The sequence below is a fragment of the Callorhinus ursinus genome, unplaced genomic scaffold, assembly GCF_003265705.2.
Source record: "Callorhinus ursinus isolate GAN/ISIS: 27379988/994484 unplaced genomic scaffold, GSC_fseal_2.0 scaffold16, whole genome shotgun sequence".
Taxonomy (NCBI): Eukaryota; Metazoa; Chordata; class Mammalia; order Carnivora; family Otariidae; genus Callorhinus; species Callorhinus ursinus.
Window position 1 is genome coordinate 5,693,865 of NW_027397078.1, and position 23,939 is coordinate 5,717,803.

Below are 23,939 nucleotides of genomic sequence, written 5' to 3' on the forward strand. Positions count from 1 at the left end.
CCACCTCATTATTCCTTCACTCCACACTTGTGGCATCTTGCCTAGAAATGAGCTGGCTTCTTGGCACTCAGAGGTACCAATTTGGTCGACAACAATGGCTCTTTCTTTCTTTTTTCTTTTTTTTTTTAAATTGAAGCTAATCAATAAACTATTTCTATATATAAACCTAGGGTCATTCTCCATGTGCCTTGGTTAGAATAGACCCCGTAGGACTTTCCAATAAACTAGAATACTCAACTTATATACTAGGACCACTTACCCATAAAATCTAATTTTGACTACTTGATTTTTATTCCAGGTTTTTTTTTTTTTTTTTTTAAGACAACTGACAGTGCCAAGCCATTTTGTCACTTTAAGATTTTTCATTCCCCAGAGAGCAGGCTTTTAGAAGGATGACACTTTCCTGGAACTTTTCAGGCTGACACATTTGTCACTTACCTATTCAACTCTTCAGTCAGTTGTCTTTCCCTCAAGATTATAAATACGTAGATAATTCAGCCCTTGTACAGGCTTGTGATACAGTTCACCTGAGAAGTGGGAAGAGAAGAAAAGACCAGCAAACCAATGATATGTTCCTGAGTTTGCGGGATGACAACGGCTTGGTCTATTACATACATGTGTGCCGCTGCCCTGGTTATTTGCAGTTCAAGCCCACAATTAGCAATTAAATGGCCATTATAGGCATCATGCCGATAAACATGATACATTGCAGCCATACAGACACTTTAAATAATTATTCTTTTTATAACCAAACCATATACTGAAGGAGATTTATAATTTAGAGATAATATCCCCATTAGTAAAGTTTATGACCCAATAAACAGCTCCCACTAGTTAATAAATGCCAAAGCCATAAAAACAAAGACTATTAATGTAATAGAATTTCTGTACCTCCCTCGTTTGCTGGTGGTCTCAAGGCACTGAAGGGAAATGCTATCTTAGGGAAAACATTTATTCCCGTTATGTAAATATCAATGAATTGTCTTACAGTCCATCTGGAAACCTCCCAGCCCCGCCTCAGTCCCAGGTGGTCCCCAAATGCTAATGCGTTCCGCTTAGGTTTCGGGCCTTAGATAACTCTGGTTTTCAGCACCAATGAGTCTTGTGACTCAAATCTTTGGGGGAGGTGGAGAAGACCAGCTGGGATTTCTGCCTCTTCGTTGCCCTCTGGGGAAAAAAAAAATAAATAAAAAATCCCATCTATTACCCTTATTCCAGAGGAAGAACTTCGAAGAGTTTCCCAGTTTTGGCATACACTTAAATTTTTAGCTACCTCTTCTCTTTCCTCTGAAAAAGAGAAATCCCAACTATTGTCACTGTTCGGGGTAATCATTTTAAAAGAAGTTTCACAACCTTTGCATCTACTTATATTTTTAGCTGCTCACATTTTTTCATTTTGATGGAAAAGCAAGTGGTACCTTTGGATGTCTGGGTGAATTGAAGGTTAATGCAGGCAAACCTTTTGTACTAAGAACGAACAGATTTTTCGTATTCCTGCAACCGTGGGAATGATTGATGAAGTCATTTGAAAGCCCAGATCACATCATGTCTTTTCAGAAGAAACTGAAAGCTATTGAGGTTAACATGGAATGGTTTGCTGAGTCATTGTTGTAAAGTATGGGTGTTGTCAGCAGATCACTACTACATTGCAGTGTTTATTTGCCTCTTTCTCCCTTTTAAAAAAGATTTTACTTATTTACTTGAGAGAGTGCAAGTGTGAGCATGAGCGGTGGGGAGGGGCAGAGGGAGAGGGAGAAGGAGGCTCCCCGCTGAGCAGAGAGCCCTACACAGCTCCATCAAGACGCTGAGATCATGACCTGAGCAGAAAGCAGCCACTTAACCAACTGAGCCACCCAGGTGCCCTTCTTTCTCCCTTTTTAACCTAACTGTACCATTTGGACCCAACCACTTGAAAAGTAATGTGGGTACATCTATTGGTTGACTTCAGTGCTTACTAAAATTGTAGGCAGTGGAGAGGAGATGTGTACTGTAACTTTCTTTTTTATTTATTTATTTTTTAGGATTTTATTTATTTATTAGCACGAGCAGAGGGAGAAGACTCCCCGATGAGCAGGGAGCCTGACTCGGGGCTCCATCCCAAGACCCTGGGATCATGACCTGAGCCGAAGGCAAATGCCCAACTGACTAAGCCACCCAGGCACCCCAAGAGTGCTGTAACTTTCAAGCATTAGGATAGTTTCAACATTTTGCCTACTTTATGTATTGCCTCTGATTCAATTAATGACAAACATACCATTCTTGGTCTTTTTTTATGCTATGCTATTTGAAGTTTGTTTTTTGGGGGGGAGGGCTGTAGAGCTTTCAGGCTTTGTGGACACCTCAGCTGTGAGTTTGGGATATTTAAATTGTCCTTCCTTTCAAAGAGCAGGGAACTATTGATGAGCGAAATGAAATTTCTACAAAAAAAAAAAACCACAAAAAACAAAAACTCTTGCCTTTCCAACTTGGATTTATTTATCTTGAGTGAGGTTTGTTTTGGTCTTTGCCACTCGTTCATTTCCCTGTCCCCTTCTCCCATGTTACGATTTTGCTCTAAGCACGGCAGTAGGAGTCTTCAGTAATAGCTTGATGAAATGATCGGGTTTTCCACAAAATATTTATGATGCTTAATAATGCAGAATCCATTGAATAATGAATTGTCACATTCCCAATTATATGTATATTCTTTTTAGTTAAGAATATAGTGTCCTGAATGTTGAATATCCGCTTCAGAATCGGTCTGCAAATGACCTTCCAGACAAACAGCTTCCAAATGATATTAAACATTACTCAAGTGCTTAGTCTATCCTAATACGTGTTTAGGGAAAGTTTGAATTGCTTCAAGTTGAAGGCAGGTTAAGACCTTTTCAAAAATGAACCTTTTCAAGTTGACTGAGCATCTGCAGAGACACAGTGCTTTTCAATTCCCAAGAGAAAGTAATGTGTAAAAATGGAAAACCCACGGAGGCAAGATCAATGAAGCTATTTCACAAAACAAACCTGCTGTGATAATGAAGCAAACATCATGATTACAAAGGTAGTGCTGACTGGATGATTAGCTGCAGAGAAATCGGAAGTCGCCCCCACTCACCTTCTTCTACCAGGTTATGTAAAATAAACGTTTGCGTTCAAGGTCAATTAATTTCCTCACAACCGCGAGTTCTGAGACTAGACTGTGCATCTTCTTTGCATTTGTTCCCGCTGCCCAGTAAAATTCCTTCCAAGGGGACTTCCGAGCCCATTATGTGTCTGGTGTGGGGGCGCAGGAACTCATGGGTCCGCACGGCTGCTCGGAAGCAAGTGGTAACGGCTGAAAAATGTGGCCAATGAAAAACTCCACGGTGGCTCAGCAAGTGGAGAATTAATGACTGGCTGGAATCAGTAGGAGCCTTTACTTCTAAATACTCATTAGTTTAAGCAGTGAGGCCTGATGTTATGCAAGTTAGACAGGAAAAAGGGGACCGCCCCTCCCCATTGTCTATTCTGAACAGAATATGCACATTTAACTCAAAGTGGTGAATGGTTCAAATACATCAAACCAACTATTCATCAATCTCCCAGTTTCCTGAGCACCGCTTTGCATCTGTGTAAAACCAACAATAGAGGAAATGCTTGTTATGACCCCACTATAATATTAAAATCCAGAGGGGCGGGTAGCTTGGTGAAAAACACAAAATGCAGTCTCCTTTAGAAAAGTTCCACCAAAATCATCTTTGTTTCCTTTTCGTACTCTGTCTCTACAAGAACATCTGACTGCAATAGGAACTTGATAAAATTACTTTTGCTTGCCTTTTTTTTTTTTTTCCTCACTTGCTACCACTGCTCTTCATTATTGCTGTGAGGCCACTCATTGAATACAGAACAGGAGCTGAAAAGCCATTTCAGACTGCTGCCGATATCGCCCCCCCCCCCCCCCCCCCCCCCTGCCCCGCTTTCACTGTGACCGGAGCATGGAGAGTGACAAGGGAAGTGGCAAGAGGTGACAATTGCAGAGGAGACTCCGGACAAGAATAGGGACCACCTTGTCTGTGTAATGCACGTTATAAACAGTTTGAACTTCATCCGAAGGGCATTAGAAGTTACTGGAAGATTTTAATCAGGAGAATTAAAAGATCGTGTCTGTATTTAAAAATCTCTGGCTGCTGCTGCTGCTGCTGCTGCTGCTGCTGCTGCTGCTGTGTGTGTGTGCGCGCGTGTGAACTACAAGAGTGAGTTTGGCAGCCAGAAGGCTGACTGGGAGGCTGTTGCCAGAGAAGTGATGGATGGTTTGGATTAACGTCGAGGTGGTGAGGTTGGTGAGAAGTGGATAGACTCATGACACATTAAGGACGTTGGAGATGAAAGAGAAGAGATCAGAATTAGGTTGGGTCATTTTGACAGCTGGGTAAATGGTGTTGTCATTCTTTGTGCCAGGACACACCAGGGAAAAATCTGATTTGAGGGGAGAATATCCACAGTTCTGCCTCGGGCATGCTAACTTAGGGAGTCTGTGAAAGAGATACATGAAGAGGTTGATAAGGCAATTGGATTACCAGGTCTGAATCTCAGCAAAATGATCTGGGCTGGAGAGGCATATTGGAGAGTCATCAGAGTAGGGATGGTAAATGTGAATTTAGATTAAGATTGCCCAGAAGGAGCATGTTGTCTGAAAACCATAAATGCCTGGCACATGACTGGCTAATTTTTAGAACACAGCTTTCACTGACATACAATGAACTGTACATATCAAAGTGTACAGTTTGGTAAGTGGACATATGTGTAACACCTGTGAACTATTGCCCCAATCAAGATAATGTATTTTCCCCAAATTTCCTCCAGGTCCTTGGAAATCCCTCCCTCCTACACATCCCCATCGTAGGGGAGGAAGAGTACTTTTCTCTCTACCCTTCTGAGTTCTTGGCTGAGACCCCCGTAATAAAAGATTAGCAAGAGAAGAACAAACAGAAGTTGATTCGTATGAGTACCTCATATATACATGAGAGATACCCAGGAAAACTGTGTAATTCTCCAAGGTGACCTTAAGTACCATCTTCAGCTAGAGACGAAGGAAGGATATGTGTGTGGGAGGGAGGGGAGCCATTATGGGGGGTGACCAGGAAAAGCAACATAAACTCTAGGGTAAGTTCGTTACTGTGGATTTAAATCACTGCCTTCCCCATTGATAAGTTTCTAGACATTTAGTCGTCCCTCTTTCTGGTACAGAGGGGGAGACATACCAATGGAGATTTCCCTTATAAATGTTCCTTACAGAAGGGTGATTTCTACTCTGCAGAGCTTCTCCTGTGTCTGCTGTTTCTCAAATTTATCAGCTCAAAATAATCCTTATATCAGGGGCGCCTGGGTGGCTCAGTTGTTAAGCGTCTGCCTTCGGCTCGGGTCATGATCCCAGGGTCCTGGGATCAAGCCCCACTTCGGGCTCCCTGCTCTGCGGAGAGCCTGCTTCTCCCTCTCCCTCTGTCTGCTGCTCTGCCTACTTGTACTCTCTATCTCTCTGTCAAGTAAATAAATAAAAAAATTCTTAAAAAAATAATCCTTATATCAAAGAGGCATATTTTGGGGTGGTATATTTTGCTCCCATTCACCATTTCCCATACCCAGGCAACCACTGAGCTGCTTTCTGTCACTATAGAAAAGGTAGCATTCTCTAGAATTTTATATAAATGGAATTATACAGCATGTACTTTTTTTGGTCCAGTTTCTTTCACTCAGCATAATTATTTTGAGATTCATCCATGTTGTTGCATGTAACAATATTTTATTTTAATTTTATTTTATTTAATTTTATTTTATTTACGAGTAGTATTCCATTGTATGGACGTGTCATAGTTTAATGCATTCTCATGTTGATGGACATTTGGATTGTTTCTAGTTATTAACATACTACAAATAAAGCTGCTATGTACATTCATGTACAAGTCTTTGTATGGTTATATGGCTTTCATTTCTCTTAGGTAAATGTCTAGGAATGGAGTGGCTGGATCCTATGGTTGATGTTTAATTTTTTTTTTTTTTAATAACTGCTGTGGGGAGGAAAAATAATTTTCCTCTACCCTTCTAGATTCTTGGCTGAGACTCCCTTCCCCACCTCCCTACCCCCACCGTGAGAAAAAAAAAAAACACAGATTAATAGGAGAAAAACAGAAGTTTAATAATGTTTGTGTACCTCCTGTGTATATGGGAGAGACCCAGAACAACTGAGTCATTCCGTAAAATGGCCCAAGCCTCTACCTTAGATACCATCTCTAGATAAAGACAAACGATGCTGGTGGGAGGTGGGGGGCAGTTAGGGGAGGTTACCAGGAAAAGCATAGGAAACAAGGTAAGGTTTATGCAGATTTAAGTCCTTGCCCTCTGCATTGGTAAGAGTTTCTAGAGATTTGGAGTCATCCTTCTCCCTGGTACAGAGAGGAGGAGACCCTTACGAATACAGATTTCCCTTATACATGTAAATGTTTCTTATAAAAGGGTCACTTCTACTCAGGGTTCAGAGCTTCACCTGTGTCTGCTGTTTCTTAAAAATAAACAGCTTAAAATAATCGGTGTGCCAAAGAGGCATATTTGGGGGTGACAATTCTGCTTTCCCTCATGGCCAAGCTGTTTTCCAAAGTTACTATGCCATTTTACTTCTCTTCCAATATCGCATAAAGTCCTGGTTCCTCCACATTTTGCCAATACTTGGTATGGTCGATCTTTTAAATTTTAGTCATTTTAATTGATGTGTAGGAGTTTCTCATTATGGTTGTTTATTTTCTTATTTTTGAGGTTTGAGAGTTCTTCATCTGTTCCAGATACAAGTCCTTTATCAGATATGTGATTTCCAAATATTTTCTTCCAAACTGTGGTGGTCTTTCATTCTCTTAACAGGATCTTTGGAGGGCAAAAGTTTTAAATTCTGATTAAGTCTATTTTATCAATTTGTTCTTGTATGGATTTTTCTGTTGGTGTTGTATCTTTTTTTTTTATGATTTTGTTTACTTATTTGAGAGAAAGACACACAGAGAGAGAGAGCATGAGCAGGATGAAAGGCAAAGGGAGAAGCAGGCTCTGCATTGAGCACAGAGCCCAGTTCGGGGCTCGATCCTGGGACTCTGGGATCATGACCTAAGCCAAAGGCAGACACTTAACTGACGAGCCACCTAGGTGCCCTGTTGGTGTTATATGTAATAAATGTTTGCCTAAACCAAGGTCATAAAGGTTTTCTCCTGTTTTCTTCTAGAAGTTGTATAGTTTTAGGTGTTTGATTTAGATATAGAATTCTAGTTAATTTTTGTTATGGTGTGAGTTATGGATCCATGTTTATTTTTTTGCATATGAATATCCAGTTGTTACAGTACCATTTGTTGAAAAGACTACCCTTTTTCACTGAATTGTCTTTGTACCTCTGCTGAAAGTCAATTGTTGATACATATGTAGGTTTATTTCTGTACTTTCTATTCTGTTCTATTGACTTATGTCTATCTTTACACTGATACCACACTGTCTTGATCACTGTAGCTTTCTAGTAAGTCTTGATGTCAGTAGTGTTAATTCTCCAGTTTCACTCCTTTTTTGCATAGTGGTTTTGGGTATTGTACATCTTTTGTACTTCCATAATGAATTTTAGAATAAGCTTGCAATTCTGGGCACCTGGGTGGCTCAGTTGGTGAAGCATCTGCCTTCAGCTCAGGTCATGATCCCAGGGTCCTATAATCGAGTCCCAAATTGGGCTCTCTGCTCAGCAGGGAGCCTGCTTCTCCCTCTCCCTCTGCCCCCACCCCCCGCGCCACTGGTGCTCATTCTCTCTCTCTCTCATAAATTAAATCTTAAAAAAAAAAAAAAGAATAAACTTGCAATTCTAAAATCCTGCTAGGTTTTTGATTGGGATTGCACTCAATCTACAGATCAATTTGACATCTTAATAATATTGAGTCTTCCAAGACCCGTGAACACAGTATATCGTCCCATTTATTTAAGGCTTCAGTTTACCTCAGCAATGTTTTGTAGTTTTTAGTGTATGGGCAGTGCACATATTTGACATATTTCTCCCTATATTTCATGTTTGTTAATGCTAATGTAAATGGTAATTTTTTAAATTTCATTTTCTGATCATTGGTTGCTAGAGGATAAAAATACAACTGTTTTTTGTACATTGATCCTTGTATCTTTCAAACTTAATAAACATTTATTAGTCTTGTGGCTTTTTTATAGGTATTGTCAGATTTTTTTACATAGACATCCACATAGATGATTAAAATTTTCACACAGATGGTATTAGTCTATGAATAAAGTCTTATTTCTTCATTTCAAATCTGGATTCTTTTATTTCCTTTTTATTACTGCACTGACTACTACAGTGTTGAATAGAAGTGATGAGATGGACATCCCTTTCTTGTTACTGAATGTAGGGGGAAAGCATACAGTCTTTCACCATTAAGTATGATGTTAGCCATAGTGTTTTGGTAGACACCCTCTGTCAGGTTTTCAAAGCTCCCTTCTGTTTCTACTTTGCTGAGAGATTTTATCAGGAATCGATACTGGATTTTGTCACATGCTTTCACTGCATCTATTGAGGTGATTATATGATTTTTCTTCTAAAATTTGTTAATATAGTAAATGACATTAATTTTTTTAAAAAATTAAATTCATATAAAATAAACCATCTTAAAGTATAAAATTCTGTGACGTTTAGCACATTCACAATACTATACGACCACCACCTCTGTTTAGTTCCAAAACATTTCATCACCCCCAAAGGAAACACCATATCCATTAAGCAGTCACTTCCGATTCCAGCCCCTGGGAACCAGCAGTCTGCTTTTTGTCTCTATGAATTTAGCTATTCTAAATATTTCATATAAATGGAATCATACAATATGTGACCTTTTGTGTCTGACTTCTTTCACTTAGTGCAATGTTTTTGAGGTTCACCTGTGTTGTAGCATGCATTAGTACTTATGAGTAATAGCCCATTGTATAGATATACCACAGTGTGTTTATCCATTCATCTATTGTTGGACACTTGTGTTGTTTCCACCTTTTGGCTATTGTGAGTAGTGCTGCTGCAAACATACATAGACATGTATTTGTTTGAGTACCAATTTTCAGTTCTTTTTTTTTTGAGAGAGAGAGAGAGAGAGTGCGCACCTGAGTGGGGGGAGGGGCAGAAGGCGAGGGAGAGAATCTCAAGCAGGCTCCGTGCCAAGCTTGAGCCAATGCAGGCTCGATCTCACGACCCTGAAATCATGACCTGAGCTGAAATCAAGAGTTGGATACTCAACCCACTGGGCCACCCAGGCACCCCCACTTTTCAGTTCTTTCATGTATATACCTAAGAGTAGAATTGCTAGATCATATGGTAAATCTATGTTTAATTTTTTGGAGAACTGCCAAACTGTTTTCCACAGCAGCTGAAACATTTTACATTCCCACCAGCAATGTATGAGGTTTATAATTTTTCTACATCCTTGCCAACACTTGTTATTTTCCTTTTTTTTTTAAATTATAGCCATCCTAGTTGGTGTGAACTAGTACCTCATGTGGTTTTTATTTGTATTTCCCTAATGACTAATGATATTTCATGTACTTGTTGGCCATTTCTATGTCTTCTTTAGAGAATGTCTGATCAAATCCTTTGCCCATTTTAAAATTGGAAATGACATTGATTTTTGAATGTTAAACTTTGCATTATTGGAATAAACCTTATTAGGTCGTGATGTGTTATCCTTATATATTGCTATGTTCAGTTTGCTAAAATTTTGTTTGAATTGTTCTCTTATGTTCATGAGGATATTGATCTGTAGTTTTCTCATCATGTTTTGGTCTGGTTTTGATTTCATGGTAATGCTAGCCTCATAGAATGAGTTGGGAATACTCCTTCCTTTTCAATTTTGTGGAAGAGTTTGTGTAGAATTGCTATTATTCCTTCTTTAAATGTTTGGTGTATTTAACCAGGGCTGCCTATAGTTTGCTTTGTGGGAAGGTATTCTTTATTTTTTTTATTATTTATTTATTTATTTTAGAGAGAGTGCACGTGAGTGTGGGGAGCAGCGGAGGGAGAGAATCTTCAAGCAGACTCCCCACTGAGTGTAGAGTCTGACTCCGGGCTCGATCCCATGACCCTGAGATCGTGACCTGAGCTGAAATCAATAGTCAGATGGCTAACCGACTGAGCCACCCAGGCCCCCCTATGGGAAGGTATTCTTAAACTACAGTCTCAATTTCTTTAGTAGATATAGGGCTATTCAGGTTGTATATTCCTTCTGTAGTGAGCTTTGATAATTTGTGTTGTTAAAGGAATTTGTCCATTTCCTCTTGTTGAATTTATTGGCTTAAAGTTGTTCATGATATTCAGTTCTTATCCTTTCGGTATCTGAAGAAGCTTTAGTGATGTCACCTCTCTTGTTCCTGATACTGGTAATTTCTCTATTCTTTTTTTTTCCTGATCAGTTTGGCTAGAGATTAATCAATTTTATTGATCTCAAAGAAGCAGCTTGTCATTTCATTAATTTTCTCTAGTGTTTTTCTGTTTTCTGCTCTGATTATTATTTCCTTCTGCTTGCTTTGGGTTTAGTGTGCTCTCCTTTTCTAATTTTTTAGTGTGGAGGCTGAAGTCATTGATTTGAGGCCCTTTTCCTTTTCTAATGTAGGCTTATACTGCTATAAAATTCCCCAAAATACTGCCTTAATGGCATCCCACGAATTTTGATATGTTGTTCCATTTTCATTCAGTTACTTTCTTATTTCTCTTTGATTTCTTCTTTGCTCTACAGGGTATTTAGAAGTGTCTTATTTAGTTTCAAATATTTGGGGATTTTCCAAAGATCTCTCTGACAATCTAATTTAATTCCCTGTGTTTAGAGGATATACATGTCTGACTTGTGTACTTTTAAATTAATTGAGACTAGTTTTATGGCTCAGAATATGGTCTATCTTGGTAAATGTATCATGTGCACTTGGAAATAATGTGCATTCTACACTTCTTTGGTGGAGTGTTCTATAAATGTCAATTAGGTCAAGTTGTTAAAATCTGTATCCTTACTGATTTTCTGTCTACTGGTTCTGAAAACCATTAAGAGGAAGATACTGAAATTTCTGCCTGTGATTGTGATTTTGTTTATTTCTCCTTACAGTTCTATCAGTTTTTGCTTCATGTATTTTTAAACTCTGTAGCTTTATAAACATTTAAGACTGTCATGTCCTCTTGATGAATTAACCCCTTTATCATTATGAAGTGAATTTCCTTATCCCTGGTAATATTCTTTGCTCTGATCTATATTGTCTGATAATAAAGCCATTCTAGGGGTGCCTGGGTGGCTCAGTCAGTTAAGCGTCTGCCTTCGGGTCAGGTCATGATCCCAGGGTCCTGGGATACAGTCCCACATCCGGCTCCTTGTTCAGTGGGAGGCCTGTTTCTCCCTCTCCCTCTGCTGCTCCCCCTGCTTGTGCTCTCTCTTGGTCAAATAAAATAAATAAATAAAATGAAATGAAATAAAATAAATAAATCCATTCCAGCTTTCTTTTCATTGGTGTTAGTTACCATGGTATATTTTCTTCTGTCTTTTAAAATTAACCTACATGTGTTTTTATATTCATAGTATCTTTTTTACAGGCAGCATTTAGTTGGGTCTTGTTATTTTTTTTTAATCCAACTTGACAATTACTTCCTTTTAATTGATGTATTTAGATTATTTAGTATTATTTAGTATTTAGTATTATTTAGTATTTATTATTTAGTTAGTAATAAGATCAAATTTAAATCTATTGTCTTGCTATTTGTTTTCTATTTGTCTATTTTTCTGTTTCCTTTTTCTTCCTTCTTTCGGTTTAATCGAAAAATGTTTGATTCCATTTTATCTCATTTGTTGGATTAGTAGCCGTTGTCAGGGAGGAAAAACCTTTCTTTTACCTCTTACGTTTAAGGCTTAGAGGCCTGCAAATTAAAATGAAAAACAAAACAAAAAAAAGCCCAGATTAGTAAGAGAAAAACTGATTTAATTATAGACTAAAGAAATGTGACTCAAGTTGTTGATTAGAATTTGGGGCTCATTCACCATCTTAATAGTAGTAGATGGGGAGGGCACAGGGGCTCTTCTGGGACAACAAATGACTTCTTAGAAGTGGGGGTGGGGAGAAAGAGCACTTGTTGAAAAACAAATTACTTTTTGGAAAGATAAATAGGCCCTTAGGAGAATAGATAGGAGATGCAATAGTTTTGTTACAATGTCTCTTTGGGTGTGGTGCTGACTTCACTCCAAAAAGAGAAGGTTAGAGTTGTTCCCTGGGAGGGGATTTATGACAATTGCGTTCTTTTGGAAGGTTTTGTTTTTAGGCAAATAAAGGATTACAGGAACTCAAATGCCCTCAACTCAAAAGAATTTTTTATGCTACAGTGGCTTAGTCTGGGCTGCTTCACTATAACTCTTTAATTTGTTATTTTATTGGTTGTTTTAGGGTTTACAGTATACAATTAAAACTTGGTACAGTCTACCTTCCAGTGATGGTATAGTACATATTATATTGTATCAGATAGCATAAGAATCTTAAAATAGTATACTTCCATTACTCCCCGACTAAGCTTTGTGCTGTTGTTATATACTTTACTTTTACGTTATGTTATAAACTCCACACTCTATTGCTATTTTTAACAGTCAATTATCTTTTAAAGAGATTTAAATAACAAGAAAAAACACTGTATTTATACACACAGTTACCATTTCCTGTGCTTTTCATTCTTTTGTGCAGATCCTTATTTCCATCTGGAATCATTTTTCCTCTGCCTGAAAGACTTCCTTTAACAGGTCTTGTAGTGTGGGTCAGCTAGTGATGAATTACTTTGCTTTTAAAAAAAGTCTCAAAATGTCTTTTTTTTGGCCTTCATTTTTGAAAGATATTTTCACAGGGTATAAATGCCTAAGTTGAAAGTTTTTTCTTGCTGTATTTAAAATATATTACTCCCTTCACTTCTGTATTACGTTCTTCCACATGAGAAATCTGTCAACTTCATTTTTTTCTCTTTTTATGTAATGTGTCTTTTATCTTTGACTAATTTTAACATTTTCGATTTACCACTGGTTTTAAGAAATTTGTTTATGTTGAGACTTGGGTTAGTTCTATTGTGCTTATGGTTCATTGAGCTTCCTGGATCTGTAGACCTGTAGTTTCCATATAGTCTTGAAAATTTTTGGCCATGTTTTCTTCAAATTTTTTTTGGTTCCCATCTCTCTCTCTTCTCCATTGGTGGCTCTCATTACATGTATAGTTAGCTTTTTAAAGTTGTCCCATAGCTCACTGATGCTCTGTTCATCTTTGTTATTCTTTAATCCCCCTGTAGGGTTCATTTTGGATACTATCTTTTGAAACATCTTCAAGTTCACTAATAATTTTTTTTGCACTATCTGATCTGTCATTAATCATATCCATTATATTTTTCATCTCATGTATCGTAGATAATGTTGGATTTGGGTCTTTTTATATCTTCCATGTCTCTACTTAACATGTTAAATTTTTTCCTCTAGCTTCCTATACTTAAGATATATAGTTACAATGATGGTTTTAATGTCCTTGTCTACTAATTCTATCAACTATGCAATTTTTATGTCAGTTTCAATTGATAGACTTTTCTCTCCATTATGGATAATATCTTCCTGCTTGCTAATTTTTTATTAAATGCCAAACATTTTGGCTTTCAGCTTGTGGGTGCTGAATATATTTGTGTTCCTTTTTTTTTTTAATCTCTCAATGATTTTAATGCTTAGTTTTGATAAACAAAGTAAGTTTCCATCCAGTTCTTTCATGTAGAGCAAAATGTACTAGTTTAAAAAAATGTGCATTCTTTAGCTTTTTCCTATACTTTTTTTTTTTGCCTATCCTTCAAAACTGAACCCTGGGTATTTTTAACGGAAGTAATGTGATGTTAAATACACATTTTAATTGCACATTTTAGTAATAAAATAACTCCATATTATGGTAACTCATAGTATATTTACAAAATGAAAAGCTTTCTATCAGAATACACTTTTCACTGGGAAGAATAAATAAAACAGACAAATGGATCTACACAAAGTAAAAATTAACTTTGGTAAGTTTCAGCGCAGGACGGTCCATAACAAGCCTATTTGCCCTCATTCCCCTAGAGCTGCTCATCTTCTGAGTTAAGATTTTAAAAATGTTTTTCATTGAGATTATTATGTTGACATTTGTTTCTCATTCCACATCATCTTCAGCCAAGCTCGGAGCACTTACAATTTCCCTGACTAATTGTTGGAAGCTTGGTCAGGAGCATCTGGACCGCTGGTGGTGGAAGAGTTTGCTGTAGCACTTTCAATAAGTGTTGTGGCTGTCCACACACAGCAACTGCATTTGTCAGATGATCTACACCCTTCTCATATTCACCTCAAGCTAGCAGCTTTTCTTCAAGGAAGAATTTCGGAATAGCTTTGGCATCTTTAAGGTCAGGTAACTTGAAAAGTCTAGCTCTCTCCTTGGCAGGCTTTTGTTTCTTTGGTTCTCGAAGCCTGTTCTCGAAGCTGGGGCCACGCCATCTCTGGTGGTGGAGGTAAATACGGTACCCGATGAAAAGAGCCCTGCAGACACCTGCAGTGATGGTGCTGTTCTGGCCCACCATCTTCTCTTGACCGAGGAGCAGGAGTGAGCTCAGCGGCATCGGGATCCAGGCAACAAAGCAGTAGGCTGTGGACCGTCGGAGTGGACCCCCCCTCCCTGCTCCCACCTGACACTTGCCATAAGGAATGTAGAAAGGCCTATGTTTGTGATCTTATAAACACTCTTGAGCTTTGTTCTGAGGTTGATTTAAGTTACTAGGAAACATTTTTATCCTTTCAAGTCATTCCTTTAAGCTTTGTTAGGACAAAAGAAATCTTTGGTCTAGGGCTAGTTTTTTCACAATACTGAGGCAAAACCCTTCTGAGTACGCTACCCAATTCCCCATCATTAATGAAGTTTTCTACTCTGACTGGTGGGAACAAGAATGTGGTAGGTGGAATTTTAAGATGACCCCTAATGACCCACACCTTTATATAATCCCCTCCTAAATGAGTATTGCCCCTCCCAGAATTAAGTTTTTTTTATACTTCACAATTGATGTCAAGAAAGACTGATTACCCTGGGTGAGTCTCACCTAATCAGATGAGCCCTTAAATAGGACTAGGTTCTTCCTGACAAAAGAAATTTGATGCACAAGAGGGATGGATTCAACATGAAGGAAATTATCCCTTGCTGGTTTTGAAAATGGACAGGGTCACATGGTAAAGACCTGAAACTAACCTCTCTAATGAGAGCAGCCCCTACTGACAGCCAGTGAAAAAATGGTGTCTCAGTCCTAACAACTGCAAGGATCTAAATTCTGGCAACAACAAATGAGTTTGGAAGTGGATTCAGCCCCAGAGCCTCCAGAAGGGACCCAATCCATCCACGATCCTGGCATCAGCCTGTGAGACCCTGAGCAGGGGACCCAGATAGCCTGCATTCAGAATTCAGACTTCGAGAACTGTGAACTTGTAAATCGGTTTTATTTTAAGCCACTAAGTATGTGGTAATTTGTTCCACAGCAGTTGAAAATTAATATAAGGAACTATTCTTGGCCTTGTGTGACCTCTGAGAATGTGTTTTACATTACTCTCTTGGTTGGCCTCAAATATTTCTCTCATATGTGTACACTGATCAATACTTGGTGGAAGACTGAAGTGGGACCTTCTCCTCATCTTTGGAGGTCTGTTTTATGTTTTCTCCTTTCTCATACTCTGCCTTGAGAACTCTAGTCTCCTTGACCTTTCTGAACTCCAAGCTCTGTCTACTTAATTCAGGCAGGCTGCTAGGCTCTGCTTGAGATCCTTCTTCTTGCACTTTTGAAATTCACTCCAGGCTGTAAACTGGGAAACAATAGAATTTGTCTCATTTGTTGCTGTTTAATTTTAACTAGGCTCCACAGCTAACGTGGGGTTTGAACTCATGACCCTGAGATCAAGAATCTCATGCCCTACTGACTGAGACCGCCAGGTACTTGGTCTCATTTGTTTTCTGTCTCTCAGAGATCACTGCCCTTTGTTGGTTGATGTCTAGTGTCTTAAAAACTATAGCTTCATATATTTCATCTGTTTTATTTTGTTGTTTCAAGACAAAAGTAGAAGATACCACTTTTTTAGTAGTGTTATAAAGTTATATTATTTTTTTAGTTAGTAATGTTCTAATTTGTATTTTAAAAGTAAACATCCTGCTGAACATTTTCTCTTTGGTTCCATATACATCATACTTCTTGCTATTTTTCAGTGTTTGGCATGATGCCTTGCATGGAGTAAGCACTCAATAAATGCTTGACTTGGTTTTTAAATTTGACTTTTAAAAACTCACCATTCACTTGCAGTAACCTTTCAGAGATATCATGGATACCATTACATGATTTCACATTAGTTGTCACGAATCATTGCATAACCACACCAAAACTGGTTATTATAATATATTGATAAATACGTGTAAATGTAAATATATGCTCTACTGTCTTAGTCTGGTTTCCCTAAGAGCAGATTCTAAGATTAAGGCTTGTAGGCAGGTAATTTGTTTAGAAATATGGTTTCAGAAAGCAGATGTTCATAAAAAGGAAGTGGAATAGAGAAGGTGGAAAAGAACCAATCCAAGTACAAATAGAGTTGGCCACCACTGTAGAAAATTGGTGTCTAATCCATCCAATTGGGATCTTTTGTAAAGTGTGAAAAAATGAGTCTCAGAACTGTCTATTCAGGGATCAAAGGGGAAATCATTTATCTATTGTCTCCTGTTCTCCAGTGGTCAAGAGTGGCCCTATGGGTATTAAACTCCCTCACATTTTCTGGTTGTCCATGTGGGAATGCAGAGGGAGTTCCTAGTGATAGAGGAAGAAAAGCCTCAGGGGGGGAAATAGAACATGTATGACACTAGCCAAGGAGAGACAGTGTCCAATTGCATCTATGCAAAGCCAGTCCAAGTCTGAATGCAGCTGGTCATTGCAGCAGTGGCTGGAGTAAGAGGAGAGGCCAAGAGGATTTTGGAATGGTATGGAGGACTTGTCTAATGCACATAAAATTCTGCAAGTTATTTAACAATATAATTTATTACTAGTTTCTAACAGTCTGAAATTGATATCCATGTTAATTTTGAGTAGCCTCAAGCTATAAGAACACTAAGAACCCCAGGAAGTGATAAGAAGGAGCCACTGAAGATAATGCACTCAAATTGGCAATAATATTCTTGGAATAGTATTTTTTCCAGCTCTATTGAATATATAATTGACATATAACATTGTGGAATTTTAAAGTATTAATTTGATACATTTATATATTGCAAAATGAGTACCACTGTAGCATTAGTTAACACCTCCATCACATCTCATAACTACCATTTCTTTTTTGTAGTTAGAACATTTAAGATCTACTCTCCTGGCAACTTTCAAGTATATGATATGCTATTGTTAATTACAATCACCATGTTGTACTTTAGATCCTTAGAACTTATTCATTTTGTAACTGTAAGTTGTATCCTTTGACCAACATCTCCCCATTTCTCCCACCCCCTAGCCCCTGGTAACCACTACTGTCTGTTTCTACGAGTTCATCTTTTTAAAAAATGAGATCATACAGTATTTGTCTTTCTCTGTTTGACTTACTTCACTTAGCATAATGCCCTCAAGGTTTATCCATATTGTCACAAATGGCAGGATTTCCTTCTTTTTCATGGCAAATGATATTCCATATATATATATCCATTCATCCATTGATGGACACTGAGATTATATCTGTATATTGGCTGTTGTGAATAATGCTGTAAGAACATTTGAGTGCAGATATCTCTTTGAGATCCTGCTTTCATTTTAGAGTAATAATTTTTAATATCATTACTGTTAGAGTTCTGTTTCTGGCCAAGATGTAGTAATGATCCAGATTTACCTTCCTGCCTAAAACAACTAAAAAACAGGCAAAATATATGAAACAATGCCTTCAAGACACTGGATTTTAGGCAATGAAAGAGAGTGATACATGAGAGACAGGAAACAAATGTAGTGAACCCAACTATTGCTCCAGATTATTGCCTTGAGAGAGTTTTGGGCCTATAGCACAGGAAAAGGGAAACCAAGAAGAATATGGTGGAATTCCTGACTAGAGGAGATGGGGCTGAGAGTCCAAGAATACCAATGGAGCTAGAATTCACAGGACAGATTATTTGAGAGACAAGAACTATACAGCTTTAGAACTTCAAAGATCTTCAAAATGCCCCTTGAGTACTCAGCTGAGAACTGAGCAGTGCATGTGTACAAGGAAACTACCCAAGACTGGGGAAAGAACCATTTGAAAGGATCAGAGGAAACAGTACCTAGTGTTTACACAGAGCTGATAATAGTACCTGTGTTCAACAACCTGACTGCAAGGTCTCACAGTTCATGGAATGTTGTATTCAGAAGGTTCTTGCCTCGGTAATGAGGAATAATTATATCTAGATTAAACATGCTTCTTATCTCACCTAACAAATTTTATAAGCAAGACCTAAAAGAATCAAAGTGTTTCCAAGTAATGTAGCTACGTCCCAGAAAAAAAAGCTTAAGAATATTTATAAGAATACATAAATATCCAGCACCCATAAAGGTGAAATTCACAAGGTCTTACATCCAGTAAAAAATTAGCAGGCATGCAAAGGAAAGGGAACTTTGACTCACAATGAAGGAACAAAGAAATTAATAGAAACTGATTCAGACTGACACAGATGTTATAATTAGCAGACAAGGACAATCAAACAGCTATTGTAACTATTTTCCATATGATCAAAAAGTTAAGGAGAGACATGGAAGATGAAACTGAAACTTCTATTGGTAAAAACTATAATGTGTGAGGTGTGATGAAAATATAATGAATGAGATTCATGGCAAATTAGACTTTGCAGAAGAAAGGATTAGTGAACTTAGAGATAGCAAAAGAATTTATCTGAAATGAAATACAGATAATAAAAAGATTGGGAAAAAAATTAAGGGAGCATCAGTGAGCTATGGGACAACTTAAAACACTCTAATGTGTAATTAAAGTAGCAGAGGCAGAAGAAAGATAGGGAAATAATGGCCTAAAGATTCCAAGTTTTATGAAAATAAATTATGGATGTAAGAATTTTAAGAAAGAAAATCCCTATACACAATGAATATGAAGAAAACTACACCAAGGAACACCATAAATGTCTCAATACCAGATATAGAGTGAAAATCTTAAAAGAAACCACAGAAAAATGTCACATTTTGCACAGAGGAACAACAATATGGATTTCAGCAGATTTTTCATCAGAAACAACCCAAGCAAGAACATAAATGACCAATATCTTTAAAGTACTGAAATGGTAAAACTGTGTAGAATTCTATACCCAATGAAATATCTTTTAAAAATGAACACAGAACAAGTATACAAACAAATACTTATAAGCAAATGTTTATAGCAGCACTATTCACAATACCCAAAAACTGAAAACAGCCCAAATATCCATTAACAGATGAATGGGATAAATAAATTACAGTATAAACATGTAGCAGAATATTATTTGGCCATAAAAAGGAATGAAATACTGGTACCTGCTACAATGTGGATGCACCTCAAACACATTATGCTAAATGAAAGAAAGCAAAAGACAAAAGGTCACATGTTGTATGATGTTATTTATATGAAGTATCTAGGATAGGTAAATCTATAGAGACAGAGCAGAGTAGACTGGAGGGAGGGAGGCATGGGGAGTAGGTGCTTAGTGGATCCAGGGTTTTCTTTTGGGGTGATGAAAATGTTCTGGAACTAGGTAGAGATGAATGTGCTAAATGCCACTGAATTTTGCACTTTAAAATTATCAATATTGGGGCGCCTGGGTGGCTCAGTCGTTAAGCGTCTGCCTTCGGTTCAGGTCACGATCCCAGGGTCCTGGGATCGAGCCCCCCATCGGGCTCCCTGCTCCGCGGGAAGCCTGCTTCTCCCTCTCCCACTCCCCTTGCTTGTGTTCCCTCTCTCGCTGTGTCTCTCTCTGTCAAATAAGTAAATAAAATCTTTAAAAAAATAAATAAATAAAATTATCAATATTATGTGCATTTCACCTCAATAAAAATATATCACTTGACCATGGACAAGACAACTTAATATAGGAAAGGTGGGAATTCTCACAAATTGATATACAGGTTTAATGCACTTTCTATCAAAATTTCAGCAAGAATTTTTGTAGATATAGACAAGCTTATTCTGAAGTTTATATGGAAATGGGAAGGAACTAGAATAGCTGTAACGATTTTGAAGGAAAAAAAAAATGGGAAGATGCTATCTGATTTAAGTATTTAGTCCATAGCTACGATCATTAGGAATGTTTGGCATTGGTGGGAGAATAAACACACAGATCAATGGAAGAGAATACAGAACCCCGAAATAGACCCATATAATTATAACCAACTGATTTTTGGACAAAGGTGCTAAAGCAGTTAAGTGGAGGAAGGATAGCCTCTCAGCAAATGGTTGCTGAAGTAATTAACATCCATATGCAAAAAAAAAGGCGTCGGGCATTGGTGGTTCAGTGGCAGAATTCTCACCTCCCATATGCAAAAAAAAAAAAAAAAGAAAGAAACAACAAACAACTCCAAAGATAAAAATCAAAAAAGCTTTGACTTCAGCCTTATATTTTATACAAATATCACCTCAAAATGGACCATGGACTTAAATGTAAAATGTAAAGCCATAAAACTTTTAGGAAAACAAAAAACAGGAGAAGGTATTCAGAATAAGGGGATAAGGGGCAAGTGAAGAGTTCTTCAGCTTGACACCAAAAGTGTGATCCATTAAAAAAGATAAATTGGACTTCATCGAATTTAAACATTTGTGCTGCAAAAGACTTTGTTAAGAGGTTGGAAAGACAAGCTCCAGACCAAGAGAAAAATCTCTGCAAACCAGATATCCAATAAAGTACTAGTATCTAGAGGGGCACCAGGTGGCTCAGTCAGTTAAGCATCCGACTCTTGGTTTTGGCTCAGGTCATGATCTTAGGGTCGTGGGATTGAGTCCCTCATTGGGCTCCATGCTGATCATGGAGCCTGCTTGGGATTTTCTCTCTCTCTTTCTCTCTCTAAAATAAATAAATCTTTTTTTAAAAAGTACTAGTATCTAGAATATATAAAGAAATCACAATAGTAGATAAACAATCCACAACAAAATGGACAAGACATAGGAACAGAGATTTCACCAGTGAGGATCTAGAGATGAAACAGCACCTGAAAAGACATTTGACATCACTTAGCCATGGGGAAAATGCAAACAAAGTCACAGTGTGCAATCACTACATATCTATCAGAGTGTCTAAAAAGAAATAGTGACAACAACAAATCCTGGCTGGATGTGGAGAAGCTGGTATCACTCATACGTTGCTGGATGAATATAAAATGGTGTGGCCACTCTGTAAGACAGCTTGGCTGTTCCTTAAAAACTAAATATGTAACTATAATATGACCCAGAAATTTCACTCCTGGGCATTTATTCCAGAGAAATGAAAACATATGTTCACACAAAAACCTATATACAATATCTCTTTCTCTCTCTCACACATAAATAAATCAATCTTAAAAAGGAGGTGGGGGGGTGCCTGGGTGGCTCAGTTGGTTGAGCATCTGACTCTTGGTATTGGCCCAGGTCAATGTGGGCAGTCTGCTGGAGATTCTCTCCCTCTCCCTCTCCCTCTGCCCCTCCCTACATTCTCTCTCTGTCTCTCTCAAATAAATAAATATTAAAAAAAAACACATCTATATGTGGATATTTATAGCAGCTTCCTTCATAATAGTCCCAAACTGGAAACAAGTATTGTCCTTCAATGAGCTAATGGTTAAACAAACTGCAATACCTCAGTACTGTGGAATACTACCCAGCAATAAAAATAAGCAAACTATTGATATAATGCAACAACTTGGATGGGTCTTAGAGATTTATATGGTGTGAAAGACGCCAGTCCCAGAAGGTTACAGACTGTACTATTCCGTTTATATAAAGTTCTCGAAATGAAAAATATTATAGAAATGAAGAACAGATCAGAGGTTGCCAGGGTGTAAAGTGGGTAGTGGGGAGGGTGAGAGGAGGAGAAATGGTCGTGGCTACAAAAGGGCACCATGTTCTGTATCTTGACTTTATCAATGTCAATATCCTGGTGGTGACACAGTACTATAGTTTTTCAGGATGTTACCATCAGTGGAACTGGGTAAAGGATACATGGGATTTCTCTGTATTATTTCTTACAAATGCATTTGAATCTATTATATAAAAATGAAAGGTTTAATTTGAAAACTTGTTTTTTTAAAGATTTACTTATTTGAGAGAGAGAGAGGAAGAGAGAAACAGAGGGAGAGGGGCAGAGGGAGTGGGAGAGAGAGAATCTCAAGCTCCTTCCAGGGTGCCCTTACACACCAGGGTGGTGTAAAATCCTTCTAAGGGTGGTTTCCTCTTAAGGCGGGGGGCCCCTTGTCCCTGCTTGCCTTTCTTCCAACTATCCTTCATCATCACCACTTCTGTTCAACACTGTACTGCAAGGTATACAGATGACAAATAAGCACATGAATAGTTTAGGGAAATGCAAATTAAAACCATAACGGGGGCACCTGGGTGGCTAGTCGGTTAAGCGTCTGCCTTCAGCTCAGGTCCTGATCTCAGGGTCCTGGGATCGAGCCCAGTTGTCGGGCTCCCTGCTCAGTGGAGAGTTTGCTTCTCCCTCTCCCTCTGCGTGCTCTCTCTCTCTCTCTCTCAAATAAATTAAATAAAATCTTAAAGAAATATAAAAGCATAACAAGGTAGCTATACATACCTAATAGAACATCTAAAATTACATCATAGCAAGTATAGCAAGCATGTGGAGCAACTGGAACACTGCTTGTGCGAACGTAAGCTGGCGCAATCACTTTGGAAAATAGTTTGGGGGCGCCTGGGTGGTTCAGTTGGTTGGGCGACTGCCTTCGGCTCAGGTCGTGATCCTGGAGTCCCGGGATCGAGTCCCGCATCGGGCTCCCTGCTCAGCAGGGAGTCTGCTTCTCCCTCTGACCCTCCCCCTCTCATGTGCTCTTTCTCTCTCATTCTCTCTCTCAAATAAATAAAATCTTTAAAAAAAAAAAAAGGAAAATAGTTTGGTAGTTTCTTAAAAAGTTAAACATGCACCCTCACAGCCACGCCATTGGTAGATATTTCTCCAAGAGAAATTGAAGGCCTATGTCCATACAAGGGCTTGCAAACACGTGTCGTAGCAGCGTTATTTATAGGAGCCCCAAGCTGGAAACAACCCAAATTTCAATCTACAGGTAAATGAATGTATAAATTGTAGTATATCCAAAAAGGAATGCACTATTTTTTTTTTACCTTTACTGAGGTATGATTGAGAAATAAATTGTAAGATATTTAAAGATTTATTTATTTATTTTAGAGAGAGGGAGAGCATGCACGTGCATGGGGGTGCACACGTGAGTGGGGGGAGGGGCAGAGGGAGCGGGAGAGACTCTCAAACAGACTCTGCACTGAGCACGGAGCCTGACATGGGGCTCGATCCCATGACCCTGAGATCACGGCCTGAGCCGAAACCAAGGGTTGGTCGCTCAACCGACTGAGCCAGCCAGGCGCCCCTGAATTGTAAGATATTTAAAATGTACATCATGGTGATGTCGTGTACGTGCACATTGTGAAAGGACTCTCCTCATCCACTTCATTAACACATCCACCATCTCACATATTTATCTTTTTTTTAAGGAATGAACTATTGATACAATATATCAACATGGATGAATCTCAAAATAAATATGCAGAATGAAAAAAGCCAGATATAAAAGCATATATACTATATGTCCCCATTCACAGAAAATTTTAAAGAATACAAATTTACCTATAGTGAAAGAAAGTAAATTAATGCCATTTATTGTATAGCAATTATACTTGATAAAGCTGTAAAAA

At 38.2% G+C, this 23,939-nt stretch overlaps 1 pseudogene; it reads right to left on the minus strand.

Annotated features, from left to right (window-relative positions):
* Positions 1-14,181: 14,181 nt before the first annotated feature.
* On the minus strand, positions 14,182-14,602 carry LOC112812770 (mitochondrial import receptor subunit TOM20 homolog; annotated as a pseudogene).
* Between the last annotated feature and the right edge of the window lie 9,337 nt (positions 14,603-23,939).